The sequence below is a fragment of the Triturus cristatus genome, chromosome 3_1 (assembly GCF_964204655.1).
Source record: "Triturus cristatus chromosome 3_1, aTriCri1.1, whole genome shotgun sequence".
Lineage (NCBI taxonomy): Eukaryota > Metazoa > Chordata > Amphibia > Caudata > Salamandridae > Triturus > Triturus cristatus.
The window spans coordinates 848,450,058-848,468,008 of NC_140583.1; the positions used below are offsets into that span (position 1 = coordinate 848,450,058).

Here is a 17,951-nt window from a genome sequence, read left to right on the forward strand (position 1 = left end):
TTTTAATGCTAGTGTCCGCATCACCACATTAAAATGCATTAGTCACGCATTCTAGTGCCCCTCTGACAATACTGCAATTGAGGCGCACTGCCAATGAGGCCGCACCAGCATGCTAAAATTGTCTAACATATGAGAGCATGCAACTGCGCCTTCAAATTTAAAATGCTGTGCGTCAGAGATAGAATATTCATGAACAGCTCTGAGCAGGCAGGCCAGAATTTAACAGAACAATTAGCCATGCCCCAACCATCCTTCCTGTAAGTCTACTCTGGGGGCACCACCCATTATGTGGGTGATCCATGGACCGGGTCTTGCCTGCTGTTTTCCCACAATCACACCACCCTTTTGGTGACCAGAAGCACACACATGCTTCGAAGATTGGACACAATGGCGGGTGGTAGCTTTCTTTTTCCTTTCCACATCCCTCAGCTGAGAAGTCACATTACCTGAGCCTCTTGCGCAGGATGTTATAGTTTTACAGCCTGCTGGGCCAATTCCCTCCTATGCCCCCGCATCAGCCTGGACGGATAATTGTTGACAAACCGTCAACTTCTCAGCCCCTGCCGTGCCCTCTGAACATGTGTACTTTCGTGAACTGGAGGCACAGTATTGCTCTTGTCACTTGAGCCCGGTACTTGATTGTCATCAGAGCGGCACACAAGTGTTTAAGTGCGACCAGAAGAGGTAGGAGGCGTTTTTAAAAACAAGCTTATAATCCATATTTACAGACATTCTGTTTGTATGATCTGGGTTTAAAGCAATAATCGCTTATATACTTCAAAACACTTTGTTTTGGAAATAATCTGCTTTGCCACACTTTTCGAATCATCGTCATTTAACTAGTCTCACAGTCAATGAACCTTGCTTTACCTCTCAAAAAGACAAAAAAATCCTTGGAAAATGGACTTTGGGAGATTCAGGTCGTTACCCAACCCTTACCTCAGCTACCACTTTCTCCACAAGGATGGGGTGCCACAGTCTTACTGCTTTGTCACACGTTAGCTGCTGCTGAGGGCACATCATTTCAGGGATCAAGATTTAGGTTTAAAGGGAATGGGATTGGTAATTCCAAGTGTACGTGATTCAGGAAGATTAAACATTAGAGCTTTCATTAGAACACTGCATGCTGCACAGAGAAGGGAATTAAACACCTTTCAGCAATAGAATGAAAATGCAGCTCTGCCGGGGTTTTCTACCCTCACTGCCAAACACACTATGTCCATCAGATTCCCTTCCTTTTCCGACTCCAAGCACAAAAAATATTTTGTAGTGACTGTCCAATCATGTTGATTCACCTCATGCACTCTACCTCAGCCATTCTAATAGCAAGACAATCATTAATCCTCGAAGTAGTCTGCTTGCTTCTTAAAAGCACCACACATGGAGCTAAAATTGTGAAATTATGCAGCAGATGATACATTATGCGGTAAATATTGAAGAACCAGAATTGTATAAAAACATTTCAAAACTAGGATATTTTGCCATTCATGCTTGAACTGCTCTTGTTGAAAAAGGGAGGAGAAGTGCTGATGACAGAAGCTGCATGGCTCGGAGACAAATGGTTTGTGCTTCCATTTTTAGGTTGAGCCTGAGTCAGCGCGCATGTGCTGCTCTGCGAGACTTCTTGTTGTGGAGTACGAAAGAGAAGCCCCGCCCACTCTCTGCCGATATCTGTCATTAGCTTGTGTCATTGTCTTTCCTAAATGCTGCCTTCTGATTCTTTAGTAGGCTTGTTAGTCCCTCCTTGGTACTGCCTTGTCTTCAATTGTACCCTCCTATGGTGACTGGCCCCTTTACTTCGGTTGTTACTGGGACCGTGTTCTTAGGTTTGTGAGTACTCTTTTTCTCTAAGGAGTTTCTGTTTGTGCAGGCATGACGTGCGCTGCTTCAGCAGGTTATAACTTTCTTTCTGGTGCGTGAGGTACATAGGAGGTTGTTGCCTATTGAAGGACCCCTACAGCCCTCCCACCCGGTATGTGGAGTAGAAGATTTTGAGAAGCGCTTGATTTTGTGAATTCTAGTGGCAGGGGTGGGCATCCTTTAAATACGCACCCTCTGGTTTGGCGAATAAAACAGCTTTATTCCTCAGGGTCTGTTGTGGAGCGGAGGGGGGAGGAGGGAAGCAGGCGGAGACTTCTTGTTTTGGGAGATGTCCCTGTCACTACATTCATTCTGTAGCCCTGCAGCGTACCTTCCACATGACCCTCATTTAAAGCGTCCGGCTGCCACCATAATCTTGTTATTACACAAAGAGACAAGTTCCTGCGTTTGACTCTCTAAATAAGCCTTTCACTCTGATGAATTAAAAAAACGTGGTGAATGCGGACAGTGATAGTGCCTCGATGTCGGCAGCCCTTTATTAAACCTAATTGAGAAGCAACAAGACTCTCAGTATTCAATTTGATGGACCCAGACAACGATTTAGTTGAGCTGTTTATTCTGCCTTCCCTTCCCTATTTTTTCACTAACTTGGATAGCAAACCGATTTTAGGAAGGAGAGGTTTTCCATCATAGAATTACTTTGCCAGCAAGCAACATCATCGGGTTCAGAGGTAAAAAGACATACTGTGCTGGAAAATGCCATATTACACCCAGTACTTTGTGCCCAGCACACTTACTAAATTATAAAATACAATGAGTTTCTGGACAAAAAGAAAAAAACATCTATTTAATTAATACTTTCTGCTGAAATATGTGGATTTATTTTCATTGAAGACATTTTCAAAATTCTCCATTTTACAATGCTATGTTATTTGCAGTTGTATAGATCATGTTTGCCACTTGTATGGTCCACTTTCGGTACAGTTCACAGATTCTCTGTCACATGGGTTTAAGGCATAATTGCATTATCTTTACTTGAATATCATCAGATGAGCACTTAATTAGGAGCACTTTGCCCGCTTATGTGACCATTGCCTACATTTCCAGTTGGTCTACGTTTCCAATTTTTCGCATCTTGTGCAGTGAGCATTGCAGAAAGCTGTTGGTTGACTTTAGCCATTCCATTGTATCTAACTGGTGGGTTGCAAACTTTAGGCGCCAAGAGGCCTTATCCTAAATCCCAGCTTTCCCTACTAACAAAAGGGTTATTTGGCTGGCTTTTTGTTTCCTTATCTATCAACCTTTTGAGTGTTGCAAACCATTGGAATAAAGGCCTAAAGGATGGCTCACAATTCTGAGCACTCGAGCTTGCATTTATGCAGATATAATAGTCATATGACTGAACTATGCTTGGTTGACCTTTTATATTGGTTTTAGACTTCTATTTATATATTTATTTATTTATATATTTATACATTGACATATTCTATTGAGTCACTGAAATTGCTGTGGTTATATATGTTTTCAGTAGCATGTTTTTATCACTTGGCCATACTTGTATTTTACGGTTCTTTACTTATATTTTATGAATAATTGAGATCCATGTCCAGAAAATTATGGAATTTACGAACCATCTAATTTAAATGTGTCGGCTGACATTGTAATAGTGGAAAAAATTGATAAATTGCTGGTTTTAACAAACGTATATATGAATGGCAAAAGCAAAAGTCTTTTTTCTATGTTTGGGGATACGTGACACTGTTGAAAAAATATAGAATGTCTTACTGCAAAGCAGTCTGTATGTGAACAAGGCCAAAATGCGTTTTGAGTTATGCGGGACTGAATGTGGGCCTCTGAGATGGTATTCTTGTTAATTGCAGTGCACACCGGCGCTGCAATTAACAAGAATACGATCTGAAAGGCCCACATTCAGCCCCGCAGCTGCCCACTATTAGCTAAAGAACTGCAGGGTCAAATACGACGTGTGCTTTCAGATGATTCTGAAAGCACACGTTGTGTATGACTCTGCATTCCTTTTGCTGATAGTGCGGGGCTGAATGTGGGCCTTTGACATAGTATTCTTAATTGTAGCGCCCATGTGCACTGCAATTAGCATGAAAACTATTTCAAAGGCCCACATTTAGCCCCCCAGATGCCAACTATTAGCAAAGGAATGTGGTAATCTAAAGCGCAACGTGTTCTTTCAGAATCAAAAACGCGTCGTGCTTTAGATTACCACATTCCTTTTCCTAATAGTGCACACCAGCGGGGCAGTTTGTGGGTCTTTGTGAAAGTATTCATGTTAATTGCAGCGCATGACGGTGCTGCAATTAACAAGAATACTTTCACAAAGGCCCACAAACTGCCCAGCTGGCGTGCACTATTAAGAAAAAAAATGCAGCAAGTGTAGGCGTTTTAAAATTGGCGGCGCGAATGGGCTGTGTTGTGTGTGTGCGCGCCACAATTGGGACACTGCACGCTCGGGGAGACTTTAGTGCTCGCGAGCACACCCGCGCACGTTCTAGGGAACAGTGATTGCAGCTTATTCTTAGAGATTTTGTCCCTTGACAGCAAGATGATGCATTAGGGATAGAGTGGCCTCTACAATGCCCAAATGTGTCTGCGGCTAGCAAAATGGCATCGACATATTGCACAAGTGTAACTCCTGGTGGCGAAAGAAGTTCATCCAACTGCCGTTTAAGTGCCTGACTGTAAATGCTGGGACTTTCTGTATAGCCTTGTGGAGCCCTACAAAATCTAAATGAGCGACCCCATAATGAGAATCTGAATAAATATCTACTATTCTCATGTATAGGAATAGAGAAAAAGGCATTTTTGTGGTCAATAACAGAAAATACAGTGGCTGTAGGTGGGATTAATGTCAACAAGGTCGTAATATCAGAGACAACAGGATATTGAGGAATCACTATTTTGTTGACTTCTCTTAAATCAATCACAAATCGGTAAATCTTGTCCCCTGTTCCATCTCCCAGTTTTAGGATGGGGAGAATAGGTCTATTGCATACATTAGAGGAAACTTCCTCAACAACTCCTGTACGTGTCATGTCATCAATGATAGATATCAGCGCAGCCTCACCTTTTGATATCTTATATTGCGGGACCCTTGGTAAGGAAGCATCCTCCGAAACCTGTATGTGTACTGGAGAAATGTCCATTCTTCCCACATCTGTGTCAGCAGTAGCCCAAACACATGAAGGGACAGAATCAAGATCTGAACATAAAGAAAAATTATATTGGTTAAGCAATGTCTTTTTCCCAAAAATGACACGTACTCCAGATGGGGAACAATGTATAGTAGCATGGAAACCTTTTAAAAGATCAAGTCCCATCAAATTATCTGGAGCGTGTGGGGGAGATAAAAAGGGGGCTGAAGCAACAAAATTCTCAACCTGCGAAAGCAATTTTTGCGACACAGGGCTAGGAGTTGGTGTTCCATCAAATCCTATTGATGTAATCACTTCGCCAGACAAGGGTGTCCCAGGGACCAGTTTCTGAGATATCGCACTACGTGTCTCCCCTGTATCTCCTAACAATTTCTGATCCTGCCCAAGTATGGTGGCTGTTATATAGGGTCCTGACTGGTCTACATATATCTCAACTGGTCCTCCTTGTCCTACGCTGTCCTAGGCAAAATGTGTTCCCACAGCTATCTCTAATTCCCAATCCTCCATAGAATATTGATTATTTTGTTGTTCAAAATAATTTCCTGACCTATTTCTCTCTGCAGCTTGAACCTGCTGTGGCTGCTGTCGGGGAGATGAAGTCCCCCGACTACCATTCACTTGTCCCCTTCCTCTCCCACCAGCAGCTAAAACAGGACATTCGGAACGCCAATGTCCTTTCTCCTTACAATAAGCTCATTGACCCAGTCCTAGTGGTGTTTGTCTACGCGGTGGTCCTACTGGAGGTGTTTGTCTGAAGTTCTGACCATAGGTTTGACCATGACCTCGACCGTGGGGTCCATAGGCCTGGATCATCATTACCTTAGTTTTCAATTCTTTTAGTTTTCCTTCTTTCCGTTCTTGCTCAGTGGTCACCTGATTCTGATAATACTGAGCCATATCTAATATAGCTTTCAGGGTTACTGAACCCCATGTACTCTCAGAATTCTTTAAACGAACAGATATCCCAGGAAGTAAATTTCCCACAAATCGATCTACAAATAAATGTGCACCTGTAGGTGTAGATGTATCTTGCCCACTAAAATCGTGGAACACTTCCTCAAAGCGAGTAAAGATATCGGGGACGGCCTCGTCCTGTTTTTGTTTACAAGCAGTGAGAAGTGCCCAATCTATTTTCCTGGCTGGAACCATTGTTTTTATGTAAGTATGTTACCAGGAATATCCAGTAAAAGCTGACTAGGTTTCTGACCAGGTTTCCTATCCCTGTCGGCTGCTATGATGGCAGCCCAATCTCCACCCAAGTCAACAGTATGATCCTGCTTCCGAGTAAGTCGCCACATATCCGGTGGCAGGTTCATACCAAAAAACATATCAATATCAGCTAAGGTCATGACACAGGAATCAATGGCTGCCTGTACATCATCATAAAATCCTCTAGGGTTTTTCCGTATGTCTGGTAAAGAGGCTTTTAAAGTGAGTACAACCGTCCTTTTCCAGGGCGTATATATCCAATTGTACAAAAAATGGGCTCAAGCATCGGGACTATTAGGGTCATCATTATCTGCATTCCCTCTTTCAGGAATAAATGGAGGCGCGGCTTCCCTCATAGGTCTTATTCGAGGAGAGGAAGAAAGTTCATTACGATATCCAATTATCGTTGCTATGGCAGTGTTAACTCTACTTACAGGGAAGGCTCCTATCTGACACTGTCGATTTAATAGCTCTAACATCATCAGGACTATTTTGTCCTGTAGTCCTCTCCCATTGGACCATAAGTTGATGAGAAAGCTTATTTATGAGACAACGAAGCTCGCCCTCAGAAAACTCCTGTATCGGATCTATCGTTTCTCCTACCTCCATTTCTAGATCACTCAACCAATGTAAAACCATCAACCTTATCGCATCCTGACGTGATTGAGATACAGTAGAACGAAGAATTCGAGGGGTCAAGACAGATGCAGAAAGTATGGGATCATCAGTCATTTCGGGTGCAGTGGCCTGGGATGGAGGCGCAGTGGCCTGGAATGGGGGTTGGTGGGGTAAGGGATGTACTGGTACTGGTTGGAAAATAGGGAGCTGGACAACCACGGGCAAAGGAGGTGGAGCCGGAAGTACAGTGGGAACGACATTTGGTGGTCCAGGGGGAAGAGGTGTTAAAGGTACATATGGGGTAGGGGTCGTTCAATCAATAATCCATCAATATATGAATCCACATCTTCTTGGTGGATGTGTGCTTCTACTGTCGGTCTGACTATATATTCCTTAGATATTAGCAATCTATGCTCTCGATCTAAATATTCCTTTTTCTCCTGAACTTCCTTATCCTTCAATTCCTTATACATCTGATACTCTGTCTTCCTTTCCTGTTTCCTTTGTACCTTCTCTGCCGCTCCTTTTACTTCCTTCCTCCACATACGCAAACTGGCCTAACTTTCTTTAAAAACAATTGTTTCTCTAAATACTCGAGTTTGAGAGGGTCCATTGTTCCCTCTAATGGCCATTGCAACTGGGGATCCCCTTTTGTATATTTGTTCCACAATGCATTACACATGATGGGACAAATACCATATTTGAAGTACATCTCAAAATTCGGCGTACCTTCTGGTGGCGCCGGCTGACTTGCTTCCAAAATGCTCTGCTTATCGCAGCAACATAACTTCCAAAGCGTACTAAATACAGGCATGTTATATAAGATATAAAAAACTTATAAACGGAGAGAAATAAAAAATATTCTCCCATTACCTGTAAGGAAAACTTTAAGTCAAAACAAATAGCAAGTTCCAAAACAGATTCTAAATTCCAAGCAGATTCCGAACGGATACCAAACAAATGCCAAGCAAATTCCAAATAAATTCTAAGCATATACCAAACAAATTCCAACCAAATGAACCGGTTCAATACAGATCTACCTTATGTGTAGTCTTCAACTCCCACCTGTCGATCCTTCCTGATCCAAAAAAGAAATGACCGTCCGAGGGCCCTAGTCAAGGCCAGCAGCTGACAGGAAGATCCGAGCCTGAGAGCTGAAAAATCACCTTGGACCACGAGAAACACTAGTCTCTTCAGGTAGGGCGCCCCTCACCTAAGTTCATCTTACCGACACTATCTCATTCCCCAGTCTGACTGCAAACCCTTGATGGGGCCCCACGTCTGGGCGCCAATTTGTGGAAGCGGATTATTGATAACCCACTGGTGCTGGGTCACCTCTTCATCCAAGGGTTCTTAACAAGTAAGGAGGAATCGACACTGGGGCGAAGTACAAACCATAGGTCATTTATTAGCATTCATGAATGGGGCCTCGTCCGACAAGCACCATAGAGATACTCAAGGAGGAAGCACACCAAACTATGGTTACATGGGTTTTTATAGCAAGAGATCACAAACAAGGGACGCCCAGAGGCAAATAGAGCTTTGGGAAAAACACACAAATGAGGTACCGCTAAGAATCGACAGCCTTGGTTCCTTGTGCAATTGTCGCGTCCTGAAGCTGCACAACAAGATATGTTATCTGGGTAAACTTTACCCATACAGACACCCATTCACTAACCCACACAACCACTTGCATACCCATTCACATTTCCATACAAGCACTTACATGCCCACTCACCTATACAGCCACTCACACAGGCACTTACTGTGCAATACAGGCATTCAAATGTGCACTCACTTACCCATACACCCACTCAAACAGCCACTCACTCACACTTACATCCACTTACAAACCCAGTCAACCACCCATAGATCCATTCACACAGCCATTTGGTCATCCATACAGGCACTCACACACCCACTCACCCACCAATAGAACGACTTGCATAGCCACTCAACCACCCATACAGCCACCAACACATCCACTCACTTGCCCATACAGCTACTCACACAACCACTCACTCACCCATACAGCAACTCACACACCCATCCACTCACACATACAGCCACTCATCCATCCAAACAGCCACTCACTCACCAATACAGTCCCTCACACAACCACTCACCGATGCACCATTCACGCACCCATTCACTCACCCATACAGCCACTCACATAACCACTCACTCACCAATACAGCCGCTCACTCATCCATACAGCTACTCATGCACCCATTTATTCACCCATACAGGTACTCACACACCTATACAGCCACTCAGACAGTCACTCAAACACTGAATCAGCCACTCAGATGACAGTATCCCTCAGTAGTACAGCACAGTGGTAATGTAACTAATGCAGTAGCTTAGTATGCATCTTTAAGTCTCAAAATATTTCTAGAAACACTTAACACTCACTAGATTATGCCATCGGTTTGTCATTTGAGGTGTCATCAGTGATGTCATTTACCATGTCATGAGTGATGTAATAAGTATAAGCAGTGTTTTGCGGGAGCGTAAGTTATAGTTAGCTCAGCTAACTATAACGGCTGAATTTCTCTGGTTTTGTACGAGTGAAATGTCAGACTAACTATAACGTCCCTCTAACCTGTGTTTTTTTCCGTGGATTTCTAACGTTTTTTTAAATGCTAATTCCTAACTATAACATCCCTGAAATGTACTTTTTTCATATATATATATATATATATATATATATATATATATATATATATATATATATATATATATATATATATATATATATATATATATATATATATATATATATATATATATATCACACAAATGACCCAGATTCCTGAAATCCGTGTCCCGTAGGCAGGTGGCGAGTGAATACCGAGCAGGTCTCCCGGCAGTCAATTTAAACACAGAATCTTCTGATAGAAGGACTCGCACTCGGAAGGATAAACTTGAAGTTTTAATTAACACTCGTAACGCGTTTCGTCAGTGAAACTGACTTGATCACACGAAGTGCAACAAGAAACAGGAAGTATTTATCTAACTGTTGAAACAAACGACAGACACAAGTAAATTGGCAAGTGATGTCAGTAACCATGGCAGCCATTACTCAATGTCTAAATACAATGCAAAAATATGAAAACTGCCATGGTTCATGGTTATAAGGTCCAGAGTTGTTCGGTACACATCTAAAACAACAGAATATATAACACAAATAGTGTGTCCTTCATTGGCGGCCAAAGTAATGGTCATGGTACTGATAGTGTCTCATTGTTACATATTTATACAGTCTAGTGCTCCTATCGGGAGGCCCGTGAGATGTCGGTATTATGCGACCAAATAAAGAATATACACGAGCTGCCAAATGCAGGTGTCAGAATATTGCTAATAAATGCAAATAGTGTATAGGACATGTAACTTGTCATGGTCAATAATTTCCAATTGCATAATTGCCGCGGGACACAATACCAGAACATAGTTAAAATATAAGTTCCATGAAGTATATGCGTGTACTCCTGTAGTATCGATTAGACGTCGGCATAGTGCCTGTAAAAGCCACAGTTCTGGAGAACCAAAATAACAGCATAAGTAAACACAGTAATTACTGGAGTGTTAAGTCACAGGCCACTTGCGAATCGTTTAGAAACAACATCCTTTTAAGACTTCCATTTCATTCAAAATAGTGCCCAAACCAATATCAAAATATGTAAAAAATACAGAAGGATAAATAAATCTTATCTGTGTTCAAGGAACCGGGAAGAAAAGGGTAGGGTAACCGGTGCGGATGAAAATGGTCCGGTAAGATGGCGACCCTTCCTTTCCTCCTGTGCACAGAAAAAGAAAAAGGAAATAAAGTAATATAGTAAATGTTGAAAATCACATAATTAAAATACACATGGTTCTACTATTCCGTCATAGTATTCACATTGGATAAAAAACATTCTTAACTTTTTCAACCAGCAAAAAGAACATATAGGACCATAGTTAGTGGCCTAATAGACACAGGTATACAGATTTGAAATCTGAAAGAACACAAATTTAGTCATCATGTAAATGTACACTAAGTTCCTCGTCAAGATTGTGACCTTTGGGGAACTTGGTCTCAAGTACAATTATCCATTTGGACTCGCGTTTGCGGAGTAATAAGGTTCTATTTCCGCCTCTTGGTCCCAGGTGGACTTGTTCAAGGACAAAATAGCTCAACAGAGAGCTGTTGGACAGGTGGAAGAGGTCGAAATGTCTTGCGATGGGATAATTACTGTCTTTTTTGTTGATGGCACGCATATGTTCCAATACTCTTTTCTTTGCCATACACGTTGTACTCCCAACATACCATAACTTGCATGGACACATCAATACATACACACAAAAGGAGGTACTGCAGGTAAGGAATTGATTGATCGTTTTAGGTATAGTTTGTCCTGGGATATTCACCGTTTTGGTCATGTGGCTATTGCGGCAGGCTTTGCAGTGACCGCAAGGATAGAAACCTGAAAGGTTATGTGTGTTTGTGTTGGTTCTAGATGTAATGTCGTTATGTACCAGCAAGTCCTTTAGACTGCGACCCTTTCTGTATGTTATTCTCGGTCTGCTCTCAACTGTATGACCAATAATGGGATCACTTTTCAATATATTCCAGTTATCTGTCAGTATTTTTTGTATTTTTCCAGAGTTACCACTAAAAGTGAGTATAACTCTGCTGCTACCTTCTGAGGTGTTGTCAGTGATATCCGCATCAGTATGTAGGGTTTGAGCATGGTCAATAGAGTTGACCTTAGAGATGGCTTTCTGTAGGACCCATTTAGGATAACCCCTGTCAATGAATCTCTTGATCATGGTTTCCTTTTCGGTTTGAAATGCACTGGCGGTACTGCAGTTTCTTCTTGCTCTCAGTAGCTCACCATATGGAATGCTCCATTTGAGGGGCTCTGGGTGGCTGCTGAGAGCATGAAGGAGAGTGTTTCCTGCTGTGGTTTTGCGAAACAGACTAGTTTCTAGTTTGTCTCCTTGGGGTTTAATCAGTAGGTCTAGGAATTCAATTGAGTGTTGGCTCATGTTACTGGTGAGAATAATATTGCGATCATTGATGTTCAGTTTCTCTATAAAAGCAATAGCCATTTGTTCAGTATCAGTCCAGATTAAAAAGAGGTAGTCTATATAACGCAACCAAATTTTTACTTTACTGAAGAAAGGAAGGAGTATGTGTTCTTTTCTGATATCCTCCTCCCATTTCCCCATAAAAAGATTAGCAAAACTTGGGGCAAAACAAGTCCCCATCGCTGTACCCAGTGTCTGTTTGTAGATGACGCCATCAAACATGAAGATATTGTTAGTAAGGCATAAATGCATCATATCTAACACCATATTGGTATGTTCAAGAAATTCTATCGGTCTCTTGCTGAGATAGTGTCTACAAGCCAGTAAGCCTTGTGTGTGGTCGATGATGGTGTACAAGGAATTGACGTCAAGAGTCATCATGAGATCCGTAGGTTCCCACTTGATGTTACTAAGTTTGATCAGAAAGTCTTTACTGTCTTTGACATGTGAGGGGAGTATATATGTATATATATATATAATATGCAGATTAGTGTATTTTATGCAGAGCGTCACCAAAGGCGATAAGGGATTCCCTGAGATCTCCATGAAGGATTTGGCAAATATTTCATAAGATACTCATGGATTCAAGGTTCACATATCATCCAAATGATCAGTTGAAGGGTTGGGTGTGCATAACCATGTGGTGAGGGGGTTGCTGCCCCAATTGCACCGTAACTAAAGTGCCTTGCTGTTGTTTCATTGATCATGTTTCTTTCATAATTCCCCAATGGATATGGCTAGATTGAGGCACCAGTGCAGTGTGATTATTGTCCTGTTTACTGCAATGCCTCTAGGCATGGCGCTGCAAACACCAGCAAATGGAAATACCCATGCACTCCCCCTACTCCTGTCCTTTAAGGTTATGGCAGCTTCACACGCTGGTTATGCCACTTTGCTTTGTCATACCAGACAGGAATCTTGGGCATACAAATGCACATGTTGAGGCTCTGTTGAGGAGCCTTGCATGTTTTTTCTTTTCGGTAACATTTTACAAGTTGTTAGCATGAGCGGTAAAGTCACTTCCCTGGGCCTTAATACTGTCAAATGTTATTTAAATCCAAAAAGGTTTCAATTTAGACCAGTGATCTTACTCAGGTTTGTGAAGGTGGGTCCAATGATTGATTTAATCCATCACCATAAGGAGTGGTAATCGCCTCCAGGCACTCTATTTCACCGGAATGTTAGGCCTGTCAAAAGGGATTATTTTCACAGGTCGAATTTTAAGTTTAAAAGTGTACAGCCAGACTACAGAGGGCAGACTTGCAGTTCTGTTTACACTGTCACTATAGTGGATGGCACAATGAGTGCTGCAGTCCATCTGTGATATTTGGAAAACCGTCAGACCACCACGGTCTGAACAACATATGTTCCGACTACGCAAGCTCGATCGCGCTTGCCTTAACCATGCATATGCCGTTACCACATATATGCGGGGTTAAGGCATTGCGCGGTCTAGCTGCTGGAAGACGGAAGCAGGAAGATGTTTCGGTGAGGTAAGTCGGGCGGGGTCATTTTAAGGACTGGAAGGGGGTCGGGTAGCTTTTAGGGCAGTGCAAGGGTTTGGGGTAGTTTAAGGGACAGCGCAGGGGAGGCAGGGGAGTGTAACTTTCGGGACAGGGTTTTAGGCCTTGGAACAGTGGGAGGGGAATGGGTAGTTGGGTTCGTTTTAGGGCGGGTGGGTGGTCAGTGTACGTTTTAGGGCAGTGGAAGGGGTTGGGGTAGTTTAAGGGACAGCGCAGGGTTGGGGTGTCGAAGTAGCGTACATAATGGGGCAGGGTTTTAGGCCTTAGAGCAGTGGGAGAGAATGGGTAGATGGGGTAGCTTTTAGGGCTGGGGGGGGTCGGAATAGGTTTTAGGCCATTGGAAGGGGTTGGGTTAGTTTAAAGGACAGCGCAGGGTGGGGTGGTGGGGCAGTGTACATAAAGGGGCAGGGTTTTAGGCCTTAGGGCAGTGGGAGGGGAATGGGTAGATGGGGTAATTTTTAGGGCTGGTGGGTAGGGGTAAGTTATAGGGCAGTGGAACGGGTTGGGGGAGTCTAAGGGACAGCGTGGGGTGAGGGGACGGGAAAGTGGCGACCTTAACCACACACCCCTTTACCATTTATGCCTATACCACAAAATGTTGTGGTAAAGCCATGCGTGCTTCTATCATACAACCATGACATTTAACTTATAGGGTACACTTTGCACCGTATACTAGGACCTTATGGGTAATTTAAATATGCCTGTTAGGGCTATGCCAATTCGACCATGTTTCAAAGGGGGGGCACAGGCATTTAACAACTGATTAGCAACGGTAAAATGCACAGAAATCTAAAGCCTGCAAGATATAGGGTCCATGAAAAGGTGAAAAATCCAGTGTGACAAATCAAAAAGGCAAATTTCCTACAACTAATCCTGTCAAGTTTCTCAGGTCCTTGGGTGATGTTCTGCTCCAGGTCCAGGTGTTTAGTTTGAATTCTGGGACTTGTAGTCTTGTGTATTCATTATGAAACAAGACTACTATCTGTACTGAACCAGCACATCACGCATGGACCTATGAAACTTAGCAGCTGTGTGCGTCTGACTTGTGATGCGTACATACATGTTGCCAACTTGTGTGGGATGTTATTTCTTTACCAGTGTCTGGTGTCCTGAATAAAGTCTGGTTTAAAAAAAAATTAATAACGTTAATTATTTTTCTGTTTAAAAACCTCCACCCAACCCTCGATATCTGAAGACCGACAAATCACCTACCCCCAAAATAATATGCGCTGTACCCAAAATTCTCCCATTGTGATCCTTACTCCACCTTCTCGTTTGTTATAGGGGAGAAGAGAGAAGACAAAGAGGCAGATTAAAAAAAAACATGACGTCCCTTCTACGAGAATGTTTACTATAAGTTTAGTAGGGGGTAAGCAAACAGGCCCTCCCCTCCCAACACAACGTATACAATAGCACAGATAAGCAAGGAACGATAATGACTTAATATATTAACCCTGTAAGTTAATGTTTGGGGTGTGAGGGGGGGGTCGCCCACTTTTAGCCATTGGGCGCTGCCTACACGTTATAAGGGTTAAGTCATTTGCTGACGAGTGTGCTACAGCAAAAAAGAAAAAAAAAAAAGGAAGAAAACCCCTTGTAGAGGTGCATTGAGGAAGTGAGATGTCACATGCACATTACAGGAAATGAGCTTCTGTAGATGGGTTAGAGGAACTAACCTTCTCGGTGCTGCCAGGCAGATTCAAAAACTCAGGTCAGTGGCTTTTTAACACGCTACTTTAATCCCGATTCACGCGCTCCTTTGCTCGAGGCAGCGCACCTTAGGTGGGTTTTTGTTTTGGTAAAGTTTTCTTTATTTTATCTCGATTTTTTATCCGCTAGTTGTTAGATAAGCTGGTGCAGCCATGGCGCGGCGGAAAGGCTCTCACCGTCTTCTCGAAACTTGAGCATTGTTTACAGCTACATTCTGCTGCATCGACGATTTTTCTCCTAATCGTGATATTTTTACCATTGCACACCAGTTTCTTTTCGTGAATGTACTACAATATGTGAAAGGGCGTTTTGTTGAACATTTGACTTGCACCTCCACCTTGCGGTGTTCATAGACGAGAAGAACGGTGTAATTAAACTTGAATCGATCCTTTGCACGTGGGTTTTATTGCTTTTGGTTGTTTGATTAACTGAATGTTTATTCAAAGACTATAACTGAAATTAAATGTCTAAAAGTTGCAGCTGTGCTCCCCCGCCCCCCAAAAAAACAAAAGAGGAGGGGAGGAGGATGCGCTGTAGAACTTGCAGGAGTTGTTTGAGAAGCGCTGCTGAGCCTGCCCTGGGCGCAGTTCCCTCCATGTCATCACGGGCACTGTTTAGGGTCCTGAACTGCCCCCTACAAATAACTCGTATCGGGTGCATTAATTATTCCCAGCAGTCTAATAGAAGAACACCAATACTACACTGTGTTCGGTTCTCCTGTGACAACAAGCAAACGGCAACTGTGTCCCCAGTGACGTGGCGCGAGGGGCTCATCCTGTCCCCACGTGGCAGCCTCTGCGAGTCGGGTTCATGGCTTCAGGCACGCGGTGATGGGAACGCAGCTCTCTGCATCCTGAGTTAGACCAATCGATTACGGGTTTAATAGAAAGAAACCGTGATGCTCCCTTGGCATGTCAGAAGTAACCGGCAACATAGCTGGTTAGGGCTTCTTTTTGGCAGCTCTTCTATTGTTTTAACAGCATAAATACAGCGCTCAGGACGGCACGATTACGTAATTTTAGTAGGTAATATTGACTGTTGAATTGCGTTAAGTCCGAAATATATTGATTGGCATACAGTTTGAGAGGACCCCCTGGAAGTGCGCCCATCATAGACCCCAGACTTTCTTGTAATTGCATTTATATAGCGCTTACTACCCCTGACAAGTCTTCGAAGTGCTGTTCGGCAAGTATCCTGCGGAACCCAAAAGGGATTAGGTAGTCTAGGGAAATATGACATTTATTTGAGCTGTGGTATTTGGGTTGAAAAGGATAGTGGAGGGATAGAGTGAGGGGTTTGTACTGTTTTTAGACTTCCCCGGGCCTATAGCCAAGCGTTTCTTGCGTTGGCACAGTAGTTCAGGCCTCGGAACCATTTGCTCAGGTGGGCTGTCGGTCACATCGCCAGTACCATGTTTTTTTGCAACCACCATGCCCATTTCCACAAATAATTATGTGCTACTGGCCCCAGGCCCATTCCTTCATTATCCCATATATCACAATTTTACGGTTCAAAGTGATGGGCCAACCCGCTATCTTGTATGTCATTAAATCGGATGCTTTTTTTCCCGTTGGTGTTTTATTCAGAGGTTTTTTGTTTTTGTGCACGGGGGACGTTACTATGGATGTGCTACACTAAAAGACATTTCATTTGGATGCGTTTGATTCACGTCCCTGATCATTTAAAACCCCCTTTCCGCTCCAAAGCTCCACAAATCCCTGAAACCTTACAAGCCCTCTCCACCCATCGCTGAACACTTAGAACCCATCCCCTAAGCTCCACCCATCCCTAAATCCTAACAATCTCTCTACAACCCTAACCACCACTCCATACCTGAACCCCAGCAATCTCTCTCCACCTTTAAACACCACCCATCCCTGAACCCTAAACCCCCTCACTACCCCAGATCTCCACCCATCCCTGAATCTGAAAAACCTTTCTTAACCCCTAAGCTACACCCCTTCTTGACCCCTAAAAACCCCTCCCACCCCAAAGCTCTACCCATCCCTGAACCCTAGATTTGTGATGCTTACAGACACAGAATCGAGCTTGAGTCAAGGGTAGTTTTGCATTACATAGGGAATGTGTGAGAGTGAGATCATGTTAAACAATGCTCCCTCCTCACTATAGGAGGTAGAGGCAATGATCGCCAAGCAACCTTGTCGTGACTCGCTCTTTGACACAGTGAAGCTGTATTTAGGTCTTAGCTTCTTTGTTTGTCTCATGTTACATGTGTATTCGGGTATCTAAAGGAAAGAAAGACATCCAGGTCTTCTCCGAGAATGTAGGTTTTGATAGGTCACACCTCTGTAGAATTGCTATTTCTTTAAAGTCTCCAAGCTGCGAATTCCGCTCACTAGAAGTGTAGGGGAGCTCGTGAAATAATATAAAATAGTGCAGTCTGGAAATGCAAATGCTAAATAACCCACTTGTGTCTAAGCTGAGAAAGTTAAGACATTGGGTAAATCTGTTTTTATTAAAACACAACAAAGGATGAAAGAAAAAGATTTGCTGGATACAGACAAAGTGCAAAAATAACAATGAGTAGTTAATGGTTGAGAAAAGGAGGTACCTCAAGTCTTATAATTACTGTCTTTATTAGAAAATGAGTTCAAGAGACAGCAGTTCAGTGATGGAGGGTCAGGTTGCTGTTGGGAGGTCGAGTGGCTTGTCTTATGGATGTGTCTTCCCTGGGTCGATGTTTAGTCTTCTTGCAGATGCACAGAGAGGAAGGGTTGGTACATACCAGAGGATGGAAAGGCTGCCTTCTGCCATACTCCATTGACTGGTGTAATCTTGTCCTTTGCCTACA

The 17,951-nt window shown here is 43.0% G+C and overlaps 1 protein-coding gene across 4 annotated transcripts in view; it reads left to right on the top strand.

Moving 5' to 3' along the window:
* Positions 1–17,951, top strand: part of WIPF1 (WAS/WASL interacting protein family member 1) — a 481,960-nt gene that overhangs the window by 149,363 nt on the left and 314,646 nt on the right. Inside the window, exon 1 of one of the 4 annotated variants that reach the window (XM_085645253.1) lies at positions 15,004–15,140. The exons of the other annotated variants lie outside the window; for them this stretch is intronic. The gene's annotated coding sequence lies outside the window, so the exon portion shown is untranslated. Of the gene's footprint in view, positions 1–15,003; positions 15,141–17,951 lie in introns of those variants that run through there. 4 annotated transcript variants of the gene reach the window in all.